The following is a 19,761-nucleotide window of genomic DNA, read 5'->3' as shown; positions in this document are numbered from 1 at the left end:
CACCCTACTCGTATATCACTATTTCTTGATATTCAGTATATCTTTTAGGGTTTTTCAGTTATTTTATGTTCCCGCCTTCTTTTTATCTTTTTTCTCCTTCTCTTTTCTGTCTCCATTGGTGGTAGTTTTGGCTCTCGTCTTAGGTTTTGCTTATCTGGCTATGATGATTGTATTGATCTTATCATGGCCCCCATAAATATTTTATCATTGAATGTACAAGGCTTCAACATTCCACAAAAAGGAACCAAGGCAATGAGCTCTTTTGCAGCTAAAAAGGCACATATTATTTGTCTTCAGGAAACTCATTTTATTGATAAGGCCTCTCCTAAATTTCTTTCCGCCTCCTACCCTCAATTTTACACAGCTTCAGCCACATCTAAGAAACGCGGGACCCTTATCGGTTTCCATCGCTCTTTGCCATTTACTCTTACCTCACAACTGAGTGATCCTGAGGGTAGATATGTCTTACTCACAGGCTTTACTGCTGATACTGAAATCACGTTAGTATCTTATTATGCCCCAAATAGACACCCGGAAGCCTTTTTATCACACCCTTTTCGGGTGATAGAAATGCATAAATTTGGAACTGTTATAATGTGTGGGGACTCTAATGCAACTGTTTTCCCTTTCTTAGATAAATCACCACCAGTCTCCAACTCAGGTACCCATAAACAAACTTTACAATATTTGTTCACTACACACATCTTAGTAGACACATGGTGGGAAATTAACCCGACAAGTAGAAATTTCACACATTATTCTTATCCACATAAATTGTTTTCACATATAGACCATATTCTTACCTCATCAAGTATTCTCCCCGAGATTATCTCTTCTAAAATGATCCCCTACCCATAGACAGTCCACTGTGCAGTATTCACTACATTGGCCTCCCCAATCCCTAGGTCACATGATGTGACCTGGTGTATTAATGATTCTACACTATCTCATCCATCACATCATTTAGAAATTGAAACAGCCCTCACTGAATACCTCTTACACAATGATACAGAGGATATCTCTGCCCTTACGCTATGGGAAGCTCACAAAACTGTCATTTGAGGCAGATTGATACAACGAGCAATAACTCTCAAAAGAGAACGTAAACTTCTGTTTGCAAAACTTGAGGCGAATTTTAATGCGTGTCAGTTTGCTTATCAATCTGCAATGAATGCCACCAATAATACTAAATTAAATAAAGCTCGACTTGAACTCGACCTTTTTTTGACTGATACAGCAAACATTTACGTATACGGCAACATACTCAATACCTTAAATCCAACAAACCAGATACTCCTATGACGCACAGCCTAAGAGCAATTCACCACCCACAGACATCTATTAGACTTAAAACATCTAGAGATGCTTACACTAGCAACCCAATAAAAATACTGGAAATATTTTGTTCAAATCTGGCTAAATTATATTCCCTGCCCAAAACTTAGATAAGTTTAAAGCAGACACTTTTTTCTCCGACAGTAAGCCCCCTACCCTGGAACTTGAACAACAAGAATTTCTGGAGAGTCCCATAACTTCATTAGAAGTTCAAATCGCTATTAAAGCATTGAAGCCTCATAAAAGACCAGGCCCTGACGGGTTTTTGGCTTTATATTATAAAAATTTTGCGTCAATCATAACACCTATATTAACCCGAGCCTTCAATTCTTTATTAGCTGGTCACTCATTTAGAACTGAAACACTAACCTCTATTATTTCTATGCTTCCCAAACCCAAATCAGACTCTACCTCTTGGACCAATTATCATCCTATATCCCTTTTGAACCTGGATATTAAACTATTAGCTAAAATTTTAGCAAATAGACTAAATTATATAATAGGGAAGCTAATACATTGCGACCAAACAGACTTTATGCCCATGCGTCAGGCAGGCGATAATGTTAGGAGAGCACGTTTAATGACGCATGCTGCCAAGGTTAGACATATCCCTGCTTGTCTTCTATCATTAGATATTAGGAAGGCATTCGATTCAGTCACCTGGCCATATATGCAATATATTCTCCAAAAATGGGGCTTTGGAAATAGTTTTTTGTCCTGGGTCTCCTCTTTGTACAGTAACCTGAGAGCATATGTTAAGTATTTAGGTTTTAAATCAGCTATGATAGATATTAGAAGAGGTACAAGACAGGACTGCCCTTTATCACCTTTGCTTTTCGCCCTGCTTATAGAACCTCTGGCGCATTTAATTAGGGATAATCCCAATATTAAAGGTGTGGAACTAGGGAGACACCATCATAAAATGCGTCTTTTCGCAGACGATATACTAATCTTTTTAACTCATCGTCATGTGTCCGCCCCAAATCTACTTAACATTTTGGATAAATTTGCCAATATCTCTGGATTATATATCAACCCTACCAAATCTAATGCACTTACTGTTTCCCTATCACAAGCTGAACTTCAGCAAGCCCAAACTTCTTTACTATTTAATTGGGTAACTCACCACATTCCGTACTTAGGAGTCCAACTCACATCCTCACTAACAGACACGTTTGCGGCTAATTATTTGCCATTACTGAAACTAACCATTGGCCTAATGAAACAATGGTCATCTCTTCCCTTGTCTTGGCTAGGGAGGATTAATGCTATTAAAATGTTGATTCTACCAAAATCCTTGTACTTATTTAGAGTACTTCCCATTCAATTACCATCATATTTTCTGAGACTCACAGAATGTAGAGTTATGTCCTTTATTTGGGGCAATACCAAACCCTGCATACCTAAATCAACGCTTTACCTCGATAAACTAAACGATGGGTTAGGCTTACCGAACTTCCCTTCCTACTACTATGCGGCACAATTATCACAGCTGCCTAAATATCATGCAACTGTAGAATCTCCATTATGGGTTGCTAAAGAATCTGTGGAGAGTGACCCCATTTCAGTAGCCAATATGCTATGGCTATATCCTAAAGATAGAGTAAACCTCTCTAATCCCATAACTAAACACCTCCTGGCTATATGGGACAAATTTAAAATCTCTCATAACCTCCAATCTAGACATAATTCCATCCTTTCCTTTATTAGGAACCCAGCCTTCTATCCTGCTTGGAAGTTTCCTATGTCATTCGTAGCCTGGTCTTCCAAAAAATTGGTTCGATTTCATAACTTAGTATCTTCTAATACTATTCATACTTTCCCTACACTATGTGATAATTATGGGCTCCCCAGCACTGAACTTTTCTGTTATTTACAAATCAAAAACTTTTTTACACCCTTCATCAGGATGGGATCAATACTTAACCAAATGTCACAATTCAAACATATCTGTAATAGTGACCCCCATGTAAGAGGACTGATTTCACTTTTATATAATGTAAACAACTTATCTAAATTCCCAATGACGCTTTACCTTCTTATGCTACCAGATGGTCGCAAGACATAGATAGAAAATTTAATAGGGATGACTCGGGCAATATATGGTTAGCAACTAAAAACTCCTCCCCTAATTGTTTTGCTTTAGAAAGCAATTTTAAAGCCCTGGCACGTTGGTATCTAGTAGCAACCAGGATAACTAAATTTGTCCTATCATATCCTGACACTTGCTTCAGAGGTTGTACCTCACCAGGCACCCACTTTCATATATGGTGGCAATGTCCGATAACTCAAGCCTTCTGGATTAAAATATTTGAAATGGCTTCTAAAGCTTTAGAAATCTCAATTTCTCCTGACCCAGCTTTGGCACTTCTTAATCTTAAGCCTCCTGAACTTACCCAGACTCAATTACAACCACTCATACACCTCATTATTGCAGCTAAGCAAACTATAGCTAAAGCATGGAAAACTCAAACCTTAGTTGTGGCTGAAGCCAAACACTGAATTAATAGAGCCCTTATTTTTGCCAAAATGACAGCTATTGAAGATAACAATATTGAAAAATATAACAAAATATGGAGACCATGGGTTAAACACTACCTATCTCCAGATTTCAATCAAACATTGTTGATTCCTTGCTAACATTCCTAACATTCCTCATCTCTTTCTCTAAATTTATATGCTACCTTGACGTGGGCCGGATTGCCACCATGGGAGACTTTTCTTTCTTTCAGTCTTTATCTTTCTTTATCTGTCTTTTTTCCTCTCTATCTACTGCTTCTCTATTTTCTATTTCTTTTTGTAAGCTGACTTTCTACTACGGGCGTGAACTAATGATCACATTCCTTTCCTTCTCCAAGATCAGATAACTTGTATTATTTCTGCACCCTGTCCCTTTCTCATTTCTTCTCTGATTTTTTTTCTTTCTTTTTATTATTTGTTAATTAATATTTAAACATGAGATTTCACTATGCTCCTTTGGACTCTAATATTGTTATATGCCTCATATATACAATGTTAATATTACATGCATTTCTTATGTAAACTTCAATAAAAATATTGAAAAAGAACACCCACAAAGCTAGGCAGCCTCGAAGTCCTATAGAGATTCCACATCCCAAAAAGACTTAATCAGTGACATTGGCATCAGGGGCTTCAAAGCTGGTAATCCAGGACTGATTCGTTTTTATAAAAGTCAAACAGTCCACAGAGTCTGTGGACTGATGCGTTCTAAGATCAGTAACTAAACCTCCTGCAGCACTGAATGCCCGTTCTGAAAGCACGCTGGATGCAGAGCAGCCCAACAACTCAATAGCATACTGGGCAAGTTCTGGCCAGTGGTCTATTCTCATGACCCAGTAAGTCAGTGGATCATCAGCTGGAAAGCTCTCCATCTCTGTTTTGGCCCTGAGATAATCATCCACCACGTGATGCAGATGCTGCTGATGGGATGTGGAAGCTGACAGCCCTGGGAGGCAATGAGTAAAAAAAATCCGAAATGCCTCACTTAGGCAGGTGCCTTCTCCAACGCTCCACTCTTGACCAACATAAGAGTCAAAATGACATTTTCCACCACACTGTAACTCACTGGAGTCAGGAAAAATGTTCAATAAAATCCTCTTTAACGTGTCCTCAAGAGATTTTATCTTCTGCACTCTCTGTGGGGATGGAATTTTTTCTGACACCTTCCCTTTATAATGGTGGTCAAGGAGGGCTGCCAACCAGTAATCATCCTTTTCCTTTATGCCACGTATTCTTGGGTCCTTTCGCAGGCTTTGAAGAATGAGGTTGCCCATGCGCCTCAAATTTGCAGAGGCTTGAGAAGCAGACTCCTCGGGGTCACTCAGGATGACAGCATCTGGAACTTCCTCCTCCCAGCTACATACTACTCCCAAGGGTCCTGGGGTTGGAAAGCCATCGCTTACTGATTGACGCATGTCTTCCTCTTCTTCAAAGCCTATGAAAGTGCCAGAAACCTCTTCCTCCCCTCTCTCCTCCTGTGTGTTCTGTGACATGGGAATGATGGTGTCTGGATAAAGTGGGCCTTCAGAGGAAAGGAAGCCCTCCTCTTCCTCCTGCTGCTCTGCCTCCAGTACCCTGTCTAGGGATGAGCCGAACACCCCCCCCGGTTCTGTTCGCACCAGAACCTGCGAACGGACCGAAAATTCGCACAAACGTTAGAACCCCATTGACGTCTATGGGACTCGAACATTCATGGTATTGTCCTAAAAAGGGTTTGGGGACCCGGGTCCTGCCGCAGGGGACGTATATCAATGCAAAAAAACTTTTAAAAACGTCTGTTTTTTTCGGGAGCAGTGATTTTAATGATGCTTAAAGTAAAAAAAAAAAAGTGAAATATTCCTTTAAATATCGTACCTGGGGGGTGTCTATAGTATGCCTGTAAAGTGGCGCGTATTTCCCGTGCTTAGAACAGTCCCTGCACAAAATGTAGTTTTTAAAGGAAAAAAGTCATTTAAAACTGCTTGCGGCTTTAATGTAATGTCGGGTCCTGGCAATATGGATGAAAATCAATGAGACAAACGGCATGGGTACCCCCCAGTCCATTACCAGGCCCTTTGGGTCTTGTATGGATATTAAGGGGAACCCCGCACACAAATTAAAAAAGGAAACAGCAGTATACAGGCTCTGTACTCTGAACAGCAGTATACAGGCGGTGCAAACAAGACAGGGACTGTAGGTTTGTTGTTAAGTAGAATCTGTTTGTAATTTTGAACTGGTACATTTTTAACGTGTTTAGCTCCAGCCAAAAAATCTATTTTAAGCTTTTTGGAAAACATAGGGAAGGGTTATCACCCCTGTGACATTTGTTTTGCTGTCTGTGCTCCTCTTCAGAAGATTTCACCTCACTTTTTGTCCCAATGACAAATGTTTTTTGAACATTTGGGTTTTTTTGTGAAACAAGGATTGGTGATAAAGCATCAGTGGAATGGAGAAATGTTTTTCCCATATTAACTTCCTAGGGGTAGATTTCATCTCACTTCCTGTTGTCTCCTTCCGTTTGCAAGTAGGAGTCATTTGTAAGTTGGATGTTTGAAAGTAGGGGCCTGCCTTATATACTCAGCAGAAATGTGGGCCTTAGGTGTTGTTGTGGCCACAACACTGTAAGCCCTCACAGGGCCCTGCTGTGAAATATTAGATCAAGAATTGTAATTACATGCCCCTGTTGAACAGGGGCAGAAAAATTGGGCCTTTGGTGGTGGTGGTGGTGCTGGTGCCACAACACTGTAAGTCCTCACTCGCTCTTGGTGGGTGCAAAAACGGCCCTGCTGTGAAATATTAGATCAAGAATTGTGATTACATGCCCCTGTTAAACAGGGGCTGAAAAATTGGGCCTTGGGACTGGTGCTGGTGCCACAACACTGCAACCCCTCACAGATACTCTAGTTGGAATGCAGGAACGAGCCCTGCTGCAAAGTATTGCATCAAAAATTGTAATTACACGCCCCTGTTAAACAGGGGCTGAAAAATTGGGCCTTAGGCACTGGTGCTGGTACCACAACACTGCAACCCCTCGCAGATACTCTAGTTGGAATGCAGGAACGAGCCCTGCTGCAAAGTATTGCATCAAAAATTGTAATTACACGCCCCTGTTAAACAGGGGCTGAAAAATTGGGTCTTAGGCACTGGTGCTGGTGCCACAACACTGCAACCCTTCACAGATACTCTAGATGGAACGCAGAAACGAGCCCTGCTGCAAAGTATTGCATCAAAAAATTGTAATTACACGCCCCTGTTAAACAGGGGCTGAAAAATTGGGCCTTAGGCACTGGTGCGGGTGCCACAACACTGCAACCTCTCACAGATACTCTAGTTGGAACACAGAAACAAGCCCTGCTGCAAAGTATTGCATCAAAAAATTGTAATTACACGCCCCTGTTAAACAGGGGCTGAAAAATTGGGCCTTAGGCACTGGTGCTGGTGCCACAACACTGCAACCCCTCACAGATACTCTAGTTGGTACGCAGGAACGAGCCCTGCTGCAAAGTATTGCATCATGAATTGTAATTACACGCCCCTGTTAAACAGGGGGTGAAAAATTGGGCCTTAGGCACTGGTGGCGGCGCCCAGAACCAAAAATGTTCTTACAAGCTATCAGCGTGATCATTGAGGAGGAAGAGGATAATTACTCAGGATAGTCACTCAGCATAGGAAGTCTTTGAAGGGATCTGAGATTTCAAAAAAAAATTATTTGGTTACATCAGCATCAGGTGCTTGGTAGCTGTTGGTGATCCAAGACTGATTCATTTTTATGAAGGTCAGTCGATCGACCGAGTCGGTGGACAGATACACCCTGTGATCAGTTACAAAGCCTCCAGCAGCACTGAATGTGCGTTCCGAAAGAACGCTGGATGCAGGACAGGCCAGTAGCTTAATTGCATACTATGCAAGCTCTGGCCAGTGATCCATCCTCAAGACCTCATTGCCTTCCACATGCCGGTAGAGAGCCGAAATCGCCTTCCATGAGAAAAAGTGGCATTTGGGTACCTGCCACTGAGGAACCGCACATTCCACAAACTCACGGAAGGGGGCAGAGTCTACCAACTGAAAAGGCGGCAGTTGAAGTGCTAGCAATTTTGCAAAGCTAGCATTCAACCGCTGGGCATGTGGATGGCTGGGAGCGAACTTCTTTCGGCGGTGCAGCAGCTGGGGCAGGGAAATTTGCCTGGTACAATCTGACGTCGGTGTACTTGTAGCACACAACAGGAATTGTGTCACTGATGCATGCACTGTCACGGCTCACCATCCTTGTGGCCCCCTCAAATGGTGACAATACAGTACATGCATCCTTAATGATAAGCCATTGGCATGGGGAAAAAAGACGAGGCGGCCTGAGCCTGTCATCCTGACGTATTCTCACAGGTACTCATTGACAGCCCTCTGCTGCATGTATAGCCGCTGCAACATTCCCAAAGTAGAGTTCCATCTGGTGGGCATGTCACAAATCAGGCAGTATACAGGCATTTGGAATTCCTGCTGAATTTCAGCCAACCGAGCACTGGCTGTGTATGACCGCCTGAAATGGCTACAGACTCTTCTGGCCTGTTTTAGTACGTCTTGCAACCCTGGGTACGTACTTAGGAAATGTGCACCACCAAATTGCCAGGCATGGCACATGTGTCAATTTTTCCTGTCTAGGGGCGGACAGTAGGTTTGAGCCATTATCACACACCACCATTCCTGGCTTCAGCTGGCATGGTGTGAACCACCTCTGGGCCTGTCAATGCAGAGCTGCAAGAATCTCTGCTCCAGTGTGGTTCCTGTCCCCTAAACACACCAGCTGAAGCACCGCATGGCACCTTTTAACCTGACTCTGGAAATAGCCCTTTGAAAACTTAGGGGATACCTGATGTTCATAGGATAATTCTGCAGAGGAGGGCATGGAGGTGGCAGAAGAGGAGGAGGGGGTAGAGCTCACAGGTCTGGCATCATCACCACCAGCTGTATGGAGACGTGGGGGCACAACAAGCTGCAGCACCGAGCCCTGTCCTGCATCCTTTTGAGTTGTAAGTAGCGTAATCCAGTGTGCCGTAAACGAAATATATCGTCCCTGTCCATGTTTGCTGGACCACGTGTCAGCAGTAAAGTGGATTTTTTGGCTGACTGCCTTGCCCAACGATGCCAGAACATTCCCTGATGATAGAGAGATGGAACGTGAAAAGTAGTAGCAACTGGGAACCTGCCATTGTGGTACAGCACATTGTGCAAATTCACGGAAGGGGACAGAATCCACCAGGCTGAAAGGCAGAAGTTGGAGAGTCAACAGCTTTGACAAGCTTGCATTTAGACACAGGGTGGCAGGGACTGTAATTTTTGTTTTCTGCTGCAGCAGATGGGACAGAGAAATTTGCTGGCTGCAGTCTACAGCTGGTGGTGTGCTGCTAGGACCTGGGACACCCTGTGCTATACCATCATCCCTGTCAGTGGAGGCTGCTGAGAGGTAATGACTCAGTATAGCAGGGGCAGACTGAAGTGAGTAAGGAAGAGAAGGAGGGAGAGATTTGTGCCCCTTTTGTGTGGCTTTTAGGTGCTCTTGCCAGCGGACTGAGTGATTTAATGTTATATGCCTTGTTAAGCATGTGGTACCCAAATGGTTGGTGTTTTTGCCACGTTTGATGTGCCTGAGACACAATTTGCAGATAGCAGCAGTGCGATCTGCTGAAGATGTGCTGAAAAAGGTCCAGACAGCTGAGCTTTGGGGAGTGGGCCGGGAGTTAACAGCTGCAGAATGTGATGGAACAGGGTGGCTGCTCTCTACTCTTTCTTGATGTCGGCCTCCTTGGGGTTGTGCCGCCTCACCTTGAGTTTCCTCCTCTGCTCTATCTGGCACTCAAGTCCCATCAGTGACCTCATCATCATCATCATCTCCATCTTCATCATTGCCACTGGAGACAACTTGGCAATATGCTGCGGCTTGGGGAACATGAATGCCAATTTGTCTACCAGTGTTCCTCCCTCTCTCTAGGCTCATGTTCCTGTCATCCTCAACCTCAGAACCAACATCTGAATCCAGTAATGGCTGGGCATCATCAAGGAACAAGTGGCTGACACTGTGGTCAAATAACTCAGCTGACTCAATGGCTGATGTTGGGGCTATGGCAGGAATAGATGTGGACAAGGAGGCAGGTTTATTCACTCTGGCAACTGCAGGGGACTGCACACTTATCTCTGCTTGCGTGACAGAGGATGAGGAGGACGAGGAAGGTTTAGTAAGCCAGTCCACCACCTCCTCTGCATTCTGTGACTGGATAGCACAGGCAAACTCACTAAACAGAGGCTATGATGCCCTGCCTGAGGACTGACAACCGCGTTACATAGTTACATAGTTACATAGTAGGTGAGGTTGAAAAAAAGACACACGTCCATCAAGTCCAACCTATGTGTGTGATTATGTGTCAGTATTACCTTACATATCCCTGTATGTTGCGGTCATTCAGGTGATTATCTAATAGTTTCTTGAAGCTATCAATGCTCCCCGCTGAGACCACCACCTGTGGAAGGGAATTCCACATCCTTAACGCTCTTACAGTAAAGAACCCTCTACGTAGTTTAAGGTTAAACCTCTTTTCTTCTAATTGTAATGAGTGGCCCCGAGTCTTATTAAACTCTCTTCTGCGAAAAAGTTTTATCCCTATTGTGGGGTCACCAGTACAGTATTTGTAAATTGAAATCATATCCCCTCTCAAGCGTCTCTTCTCCAGAGAGAATAAGTTCAACGCTCGCAACCTTTCCTCATAACTAAGATCCTCCAGACCCTTTATTAGCTTTGTTGCCCTTCTTTGTACTCGCTCCATTTCCAGTACATCCTTCCTGAGGACTGGTGCCCAGAACTGGACAGCATACTCCAGGTGCGGCCGGACCAGAGTCTTGTAGAGCGGGAGAATTATCGTTTTATCTCTGGAGTTGATCCCCCTTTTAATACATGCCATTTGCCTGTGGACACATTTGTTGCTGGCCCCCTTACAGTGCCAAGGGAACGTCTGCCTCTCCTTGTTGTCCTCCCAGACATTATTTGGAGGGAGGAGGCGGTGCTTATAAGCAAATGTAAAGAAGAAGTTGAAATCTATACATAGATGCACTTTAATCAATGTAAAGAGGTGTTTGGTGCACTTTAATTTGAGTACTCACACTACAGAGACACACTCCAAGAATACACTATAATATACTGCAATATAATGCGCCAAATGTACAGTGACACACAGAACTATATGGCATTAAACTGGCAGTAACACACACAAAAGTAAATGGTGTTAAACTGGCAGTAACGCACAAAACTATATGGCGTTAAACTGACAGTAAAGCACACAGAACTATATGGCGTTAAACTGGTAGTAGCGCACACAGAACTATATGGCGTTAAACTGGCAGTAACGCACACAGAAGTAAATGGTATTAAACTGGCAGTAGCACACAAAACTATATGGCGTTAAACTGACAGTAACGCAGTGGGGCGGGAATGAGCCATGATTGGATAAAGTCATGATGACAGTGTCCAATCATGACTCTGACAGTGCTCTGTGCCCTGATTGGCTGAAGCTTTCACTGCTTCAGCCAATCAGGGCTTGCAATGCACTCTTCAGTGCCGTTATGCATTGTGGACGGTTCGGGGGGGGGCGAACAAACGGCCATTTGTTCACTGTTCATCATACATCTGAACAGTGAAAGTTTGGCCCGAACATATGCTCGGGCTGAACCATTCGTTCACCCATCCATGGTGGCCACAGGAGGAGCAGAATCTCAGCAACACTGATCCACTGCTCCTTGGTGACTTTCTTTTTTTTTTTTTTTATAATTGTATTTTTATTAGATTTTTAACATTGTAGAATGAACAGGTACAGCAGTAATGTTGTACAATATAGAGTATAAAATATAAAGTTTTTGAGAACATCTTTATAACAAAACAGAGTAAGTACATAGGAACAGAGTTCACAGTTACAGAGCACGGGCCGCTCTGTACATTATGTCCAGGATGTAGAAAAAGAATAGTCCTAAAATAAAAGTGCAGGATGGTGACTTTCTTGCTTACTGCATCTGAACATAGCATTTGAGCGTTTTACATGATTTTACATGACACTACCTTTCACCAGGTACATCCAGTGCTCTTTGGATTTTACTCCAGCAATACCTCCTCATAAAGGAACTCTTGTTCATTATGTCCTTTAAGAATTTTTATAATTATATATGGTTTATGGTTTGATATGGTTTTTGGGCCAGGTTTGCTATCTTAGACTCAGCGCTATCACAACTACCTTTTATTCAAAGGAGGGGGGGAGCAAACCTTCACCACGCTTAACAAGTAAGGTATTAAGAAGGCTTTATGCTTCAAGATGAGTCTTTCTGTCAGGTGGAAAACATAAGCCACTGGGTTTTGGTCCATGTCCATGGCTATATCATTATTTTCCCAGGTCTTGAAACCTTTTATCTTATGGATTTGTGTGCAAAATATAGTATCTTTCCCTTTTGTTGTAGAACAAGGAAGATCCCTATTTCTTTTTCCATTTTGTAGGAAAGGACGGGAGTATTCTGCATCCCCTGAGATCAATATATTGTAAATGTAAGAGAGCGTATGGTGGATGCATTTTCCATAACAGCACAATGTCTCACACGCAGTTAGTGAGCAAATATTACTACATGGTTAAAAATGGACAAAGGGAAATGCTTGAGCATTAACATACTCAAAAAGTTTAGAAGGTGATCAAACATGGAATAATGGTCTTCCTGAGAGGACACTGTACCATGATACAAGAAATCTACAAGATTAAATTTGCTGAGCATCAGAAATTGCAGAAGATTCTTATTGGTAAAGCCTTGAGTAAAGTCATGAATCCCAATTACTGGAACCAAGTGCGAGAGAAAGGGGGAGATATTGACTGAACAAAATGTTTTCCTGGCATTCAGGATAGTGCTAATCAGGTGTTTAAGAACCTTAGAGGGTAGTGACATAGAGAGCCATGGTAGACCCAGGGCGATAAAGGGAGAGCCCTCAAGATCCTCTGAAACCCATTGTTTATAAGTGTCATTACTAATCTTCAATTCTGTTAAGAATAGCAGCTTTGTAATATATGATGTTTTAAATCCTGTATTTCTTTAGAGAGGGCACTCATGATGGTGGAGGCCATATCATTGATGACCTGCTTAGTAGGGGGGGTGGGATAGCAGGTCCCTTAGATTACCCTCCAGTTGGACCTTCTAGTTGGGACGTATAGGGAGGTTGAGCCTATAGGTCAATCTGCTCACGGAGAAATCAGTGTCTGGATCATGAATTCAGGGGAACCAGATTTCTGATGGAGCACTTCGGGTGCTGTCATATGGGATTTGCCTTGCTTTTTGTTGGAGGCTGAGCTAACTAGTGTAGAGCATGGTGGTACCATATTGGCAAATGGAGAGGTTTGTCCATTAAGAGGGATGGCAGAGGAAAAAGTACAGAAGGTCCAGTCCCTATTCATTCTTATACAACACTGTATGTACTGGAAGAATTCCATTCTGTAGGCATAAGTAAATGCAGTCCGTAGAGTGTATTGTAGCATCATACTGATCAATACTAATACACAGAGCTGCTACAGGAAGTGGCCTCACTCCACCATTACCAAACCATGCTCCCCCCCCTTATTTTCATTTGAATGCACCATTTGATGGAGTAGTCGAATGAAATATCTTACACAAAGCCTCTGCTGCAGACTATCACCTAAACACCAAGTTACAGTTTCAGTCCTAACACTAGGGGAGATGAGACTGAGAAATGCAGGTCCCTGGGAACTTCCAAGGAGACTCTTATGAAGCTCAGCTGATGCGAGGAATGTCTCAGTCGACACTGCAACACTCCATTGCAGTTGAAATGAGTGCCTGGTCGGATCAAATGTTATAATTTGAAGATAGGAAGTCTTCAATAAAGGTTTCAGAGCAAGCAAATAACTTGTCTTCAGGGGATACAGCTGCTCATCCAGGCTCCTGTCAGCCTCTCAATCATCCAAACAAAGGTTACCCAGTCTCTGTTCTTCTATACTGTATGTCTTTATTTTTTCTCTGGTTTACATACAAGGCATAGCATAGACCTACAGCACATCTACTGTGCCTTGTATGTACGCAAGAGAAGAAATAAATACATAGAAGAACAGGGACTGGGTACCATTTTTTCCTTTTCTTTGGTTCTTTGTCAAGCCTCCTGGATTGAACTTTCAGGCTCGGGAGAAAAAAGCTGATCCATGTCTGCAAAAGGGTGGTGTTGAGTTGACCCCCATGCTCAGAAAACGTGGGTGTGGGAAAATTGTGTTAACAGTGGGTTGGGCTTAAAACTGGAGCCTACTCACTGTGTACATGATAAAATATGCCACGGTCTTTGTACCCAAAAAATATGCTTCAATTTCCATGCCAAAAGCAAAAGTCTAAAAGAAACGTACGAATCTCACACAGTCTACCTTTGAAGAAGAAGGTCATTAACATAATCAGTGACTACTTAGCAACCACAAACTGTTGTACAATATAAAAAGTGCAGTGGTCAAGAGTATGTCATATACAGCCCAGTGTGCAGAGTGCAGTCAGGTCAGGAGTATGAAATACATAGCATAGTGTTTATAGTGCAGGGACAGCAGTTCCTAATTAGGGGTGGGCAAACGGTTCGGCCTGAGCATAAGTTCGGGCCGAACTTTCGCTGTTCGGACATTTGACGAACAGCCAAACAAACAGGTTGTTCAACCGTTTGTTCGCCTCCCGAACCAACCACAATGCTTTGCGGCGCTGAACAGTGCATTGCAAGCCCAGATTGGCTGAAGCAGTGAAAGCTTCAGCCAATCAGGGCACAGAGCACTGTCAGAGTCATGATTGGACACTCATCATGACTTTATCCAATCATGGCTCATTCCCGCCCCACAGTATAAAAGTATTCTTTCAATGGCAGCCATTTTTAGTGTGATTTTGGTGTGGAGTGAGATAGAACAGGGCTCTGTTCAGTGCTATTAATTAATTAGTGTGATATACTGAGCTATTTTGCTTCAAATGTCAGTGTAGAATATTCATCTAGTGTCAGTCTAGGAATAGTGTCAGTGTAGTGAGGAGGACCATCATTCAGCTTTGCATAGTGTGCAGCTAGAGTAGGGACAGCTCAGATAGTTTCACTGTAGTGTAGTGAGACCGTGTCACTCATACATACATTAGTGTAGAGTAGGGACAGCTCAGATAGTTTCAGTGTAGTGTAGTGAAACCATGTCAGTAATCTTTACATTAGTGTATAGCTAGAGTAGGGACAGTTCAGATAGTGTCAGTGTATTGACAGTTGAACACCATCTATTTGACTGCATTACTGCCAGTTTAACGCCATTTACTTTTGTGTGCGTTACTGCTAGTTTAACGCCATACAGTTTTGTGTGCGTCACTGCCAGTTTAAAGCCATATAGTTTTGTGTGCGTTACTGCCAGTTTAACGCCATATTGTTTTGTGTGCGTTACTGCCAGTTTAACGCCATATAGTTTTGTGTGCGTTGCTGCCAGTTTAATGCCATATAGTTATGTGTGTGTTACTGCCAGTTTAACACCATATAGTTCTGTGTGCATTACTGACAGTTTAACGCCATATCGTTTTGTACATTACTGCCAGTTTAACACCATATCGTTTTGTGTGCGTTACTGCCAGTTTAACGCCATATTGTTTTGTGTGCGTTACTGCCAGTTTAACGCCATATAGTTTTGTGTGCGTTGCTGCCAGTTTAATGCCATATAGTTATGTGTGTGTTACTGCCAGTTTAACACCATATAGTTCTGTGTGCGTTACTGACAGTTTAACGCCATATCGTTTTGTACATTACTGCCAGTTTAACACCATATAGTTTTGTGTGCGTTACTGCCAGTTTAACACCATATAGTTCTGTATGCGTTACTGCCAGTTTAATGCCATATAGTTCTATGTGCGTTACTGCCAGTTTAACGCCATATAGTTTTGTATGCGTTACTGCCAGTTTAACGCCATATAGTTCTGTGTGCGTTACTGCCAGTTTAACACCATATAGTTTTGTGCGTTATTGCCAGTTTTTTAACGGCATATAATTTTGTGTGTTATTGCCAGTTTAACACCATATAGTTTTGTGCATTGCTGCCAGTTTAACGGCATTTACTTTAGTGTGCGTTACTGCCAGTTTAAGGCCATATAGTTCTGTGCGTCACTGTACATTTGGCGCATTATATTGCAGTATATTATAGTGTATCCGTGGAGTGTGTCTGTGTAGTGTAAGTACCCAACTTAAAGTGCACTAAACACCTCTTTACATTGATTAAAGTGCATCTACGTGCAGATTTCAACTTCTTCTTTACATTTGCTTATAAGCACTGCCCCCTCCCTCCCAATAATGTCTGGGAGGACAACAAGGAGAGGCAGACGTTGCCTTGGCACTGTAAGGGGGCCAGCAACAAATGTGTCCACAGGCAAAGGTGGATGTGGTGGTCAGTCCTCAGGCAGGGCATCATTTCCTCTGTTTAGTGAGTTTGCCCGTGCTATCCAGCCACAGCATGCAGAGGAGGTGGTGGACTGGCTTACTAAACCTTCCTTATCCTCCTCATCCTCTGTCATGCAAGCAGAGACAAGTGTGCAGTCCCCTGCAGTTTCCAGAGTGGATAAACCTGCCTCCTTGTCCACATCTATTCCTGTCATAGCCCCAACATCAGCCATTGAGGAGTCAGCTGAGTTATTTGACCACAGAGTCAGCCACTTGTTCCTTGATGATGCCCAGCCATTACTGGATTCAGATGTTGGTTCTGAGGTTGAGGATGACAGGAACATGAGCCTAAAGAGAGGGAGGAGCACTGGTAGACAAATTAGCATTCATGTTCCCCAAGCCGCAGCATATTGCCAAGTTGCCTCCAGTGGTAATGATGAAGATGGAGGAGATGGAGGAGATTATGATGATGATGAGGTCACTGATGCGACTTGGGTGACAGACAGAGCAGAGGAGGAAACTGAAGGTGAGGCGGCACAACCCCAAGGAGGCCGACATCAAGAAAGAGTAGAGAGCAGCCACCCTATTCAAAAAATCCAAAAATCACTGCTCATTTAAAAATGACGTTTTTCACAAACTTTTTTTTTTATTGATACAAGTTCCCCAGGTCAGGACCCAGACCCCTATAACCATTGTATGCCCAATTACTTGCATATAAACCTTCAAAATGGGCACTTTTGATTTTTCGCGGTGTTCGGAAGTTCTGGTGCGCACTGAACAAGGGTCCGTTCAGCCCATCCTTATTCGTAATGCACAAAGTGCGAAAGTCATAAGTGCATTATTCACAGAGCACTGGGGTCAGTAGTGCACAATATACTGAGCACAGGGGTTGTGGTTGGTAAGGCATGAGTGCATGGGTCAGGGGAGTATAATGCACAAGTCAATAGAGAGATAGAGCAAACAATTACCTCCATTTTAAAGCCAACATCCCTTATTGCAAATTTCAAAGTGTCTCACAGTGGGTAAAATGTTTATAGGGGCTATTTTGCAAAGGGATAGGTATATTTCTTACCTGTACATTACATTTTAAATGTGTCAAAGTAAAATGACGTTGGGGTTGAATTTCATATTTCGCACCAAAAAGCATTTGTTTTCACAAATCAATAATAGCAGTAGTAGTATTTCAAGTTCAGTATAGCTAAGAATGAAAAAAAAAATTGTTCTAATCAGAGATTATTAGTATTTACTAATATACAGCATATATACACACATATGTACAGTGCCTTGCAAAAGTATTCACCCCCCTTGGCATTTTTCGTGTTTTGTTGCCTCACAACCTGGAATTAACATGGATTGTTTGAGGATTTTCATCATTTAATTTACAGAACATGCCCACAACTTTGAAGATGTTTTTTTTTTTTTTATTGTGAAGCAAACAACAAATAGGACAAAATAACAGAAAAAGTCAATGTGCATAACTATTCACCCCCTAAAGTCAATACTTTGCAGAGCCATCTTTTGCAGATATCACAGGTCCAAGTCGCTTTGGATAAGTCTCTATGAGCTTGCCACATCTTACCACTGAGATTTTTGCCCATTCCTCTTTGCAAAACTTCTCCAGCTCCTTCAAGTTGCGCTTGTGAACAGCAATCTTTAAGTCTGACCATATATTTTCTATTGGGTTGAGGTCTGGGCTTTGACTAGGCCATTCCAACACATTTACATGTTTCCCCTTAAACCACTCAAGTCTTGCTTTAGCAGTGTGTTTGGGTTCATTGCCCTGCTGGAAGGTGAACCTCTGTCCTAGCTTCAAATCACACGCAGAGTGGTACAGGTTTTGCGCAAGAATATCCCCGTATTTAGCATCATCCATCTTTCCCTCAATGTGTTGGGTTTGCACCAGACATAGCGTTTTCTTTGATGGCCAAAAAGCTCAATTTTAGTCTCATCAGACCAGAGCACCTTTCTCCATACATTTTGGGAGTCTTACACATGCCTTTTCGCAAACTCAGAACGTGCCATTTTGTTTTTTGCTGAAAGTAATGGCTTTCTTCTGGCCACTCTGCCATAAAGCCCAACTTTATGGAGTGTACGGCTTATTGTCGTCCTATGTACAGATACTCCATAATCTAACCCTGACTTGTATTTCTTAACAACATTGTCCCTAACTTTTTGGAGAGTTCCTTGGTCTTCATGGCAGTGTTTGGTTAGTGGTACCTTTTGCTTAGGTGTTGCAGCCTCTGGGGCCTTTCAAAAAGGTGTGTATATGTAATGACAGATCATGTGACACTTAGATTGCACACAGGAGGACATCATTTCACTGATTATGTGACTTTTGAAGGTAATTGGTTGCACCAGAGCTTTTTATTGGCTTCATAACAAAGGGGGTGAATACATACACACATGCCAATTATCAGTTTTTAATTTCTGAAAAATAATTTTATGTTTATATTTTTCTAATTTTACTTCACCAACTTAGACTATCGTGTTCTGATCCATCACATATAATTCAGATTTAAAAAACATTGAACTAAAGGCTGTAATGTAACAAAATAGGTAAAAGGCCAAGAGGGCTGAATACTTTTGCAAGGCACTGTATATACACACTATGTTACCAAAAGTATTGGGACGCCTACCTTTATATGCACATGAACTTTAATGGTATCTCAGACTCAGTCAGTAGGGTTCAATATTGAGTTGGCCCACATTTTGCAGCTATAACAGCTTAAACTCTTCTGGGAAGGTTGTCCACAAGGTTTAGGCATGTGTCCATGGGAATGCTTGACCATTCTTCCAGAAGAGCATTTGTGAGGTCAGGCACTTATGTTGGCCGAGAAGGGCTGGCTCGCAGTCTCTGCTCTAATTCATCCCAAAGGTGTTCTATCGGGTTGAGGTCAGGACTCTGTGTATATATATATATATATATATATATATATATATATATATTTAAATATTTACATGTGCTTTTATTATGTGGTACAAGTTGCCATTTTAGGCAAAGGAAACTTATGTCTGACTGTTGGCTGACGGTTGGCAGCATTTTTCAGAGGCAGTTTGACAATTGCACATGGTTTCCATGTATATTTGCAAATTTTACAACTGACATGTATAGCTGTTATCATTTTAGAAACAGGGTTTAGAATCAATATGTTATGCTAACTAGACAGTTCAAATGCTGAGGAACTGTTTTTGTGAACTGGGAGTGGGAATGAGTCTAGTCCTCTCATTAGTTGTAGTATCTTTTTAAAGGATGAGGGTAACTATCTATTATTCATAAAACACAGTTTTAGTGCTCTCATAGCTTAGAGTAAAACTAATGGTTGCGGAAGAAATTTAAGAAATCATTTACATTAATAGCAAAAAGTAGATACTTGGTATGTATCTTTAATAGGTATGAGCTTTATGTTCGGGTAGAACATGAGTTCGACTTGAACATCGGGTGTTCCCCCTTTCATTGACAAAACAAACATTATGGGGCGTTTGCGGCA

This window comes from Aquarana catesbeiana, linkage group LG07, assembly GCF_042186555.1.
Source record: "Aquarana catesbeiana isolate 2022-GZ linkage group LG07, ASM4218655v1, whole genome shotgun sequence".
Lineage (NCBI taxonomy): Eukaryota > Metazoa > Chordata > Amphibia > Anura > Ranidae > Aquarana > Aquarana catesbeiana.
Note: the sequence above shows the minus strand (reverse complement) of the source record.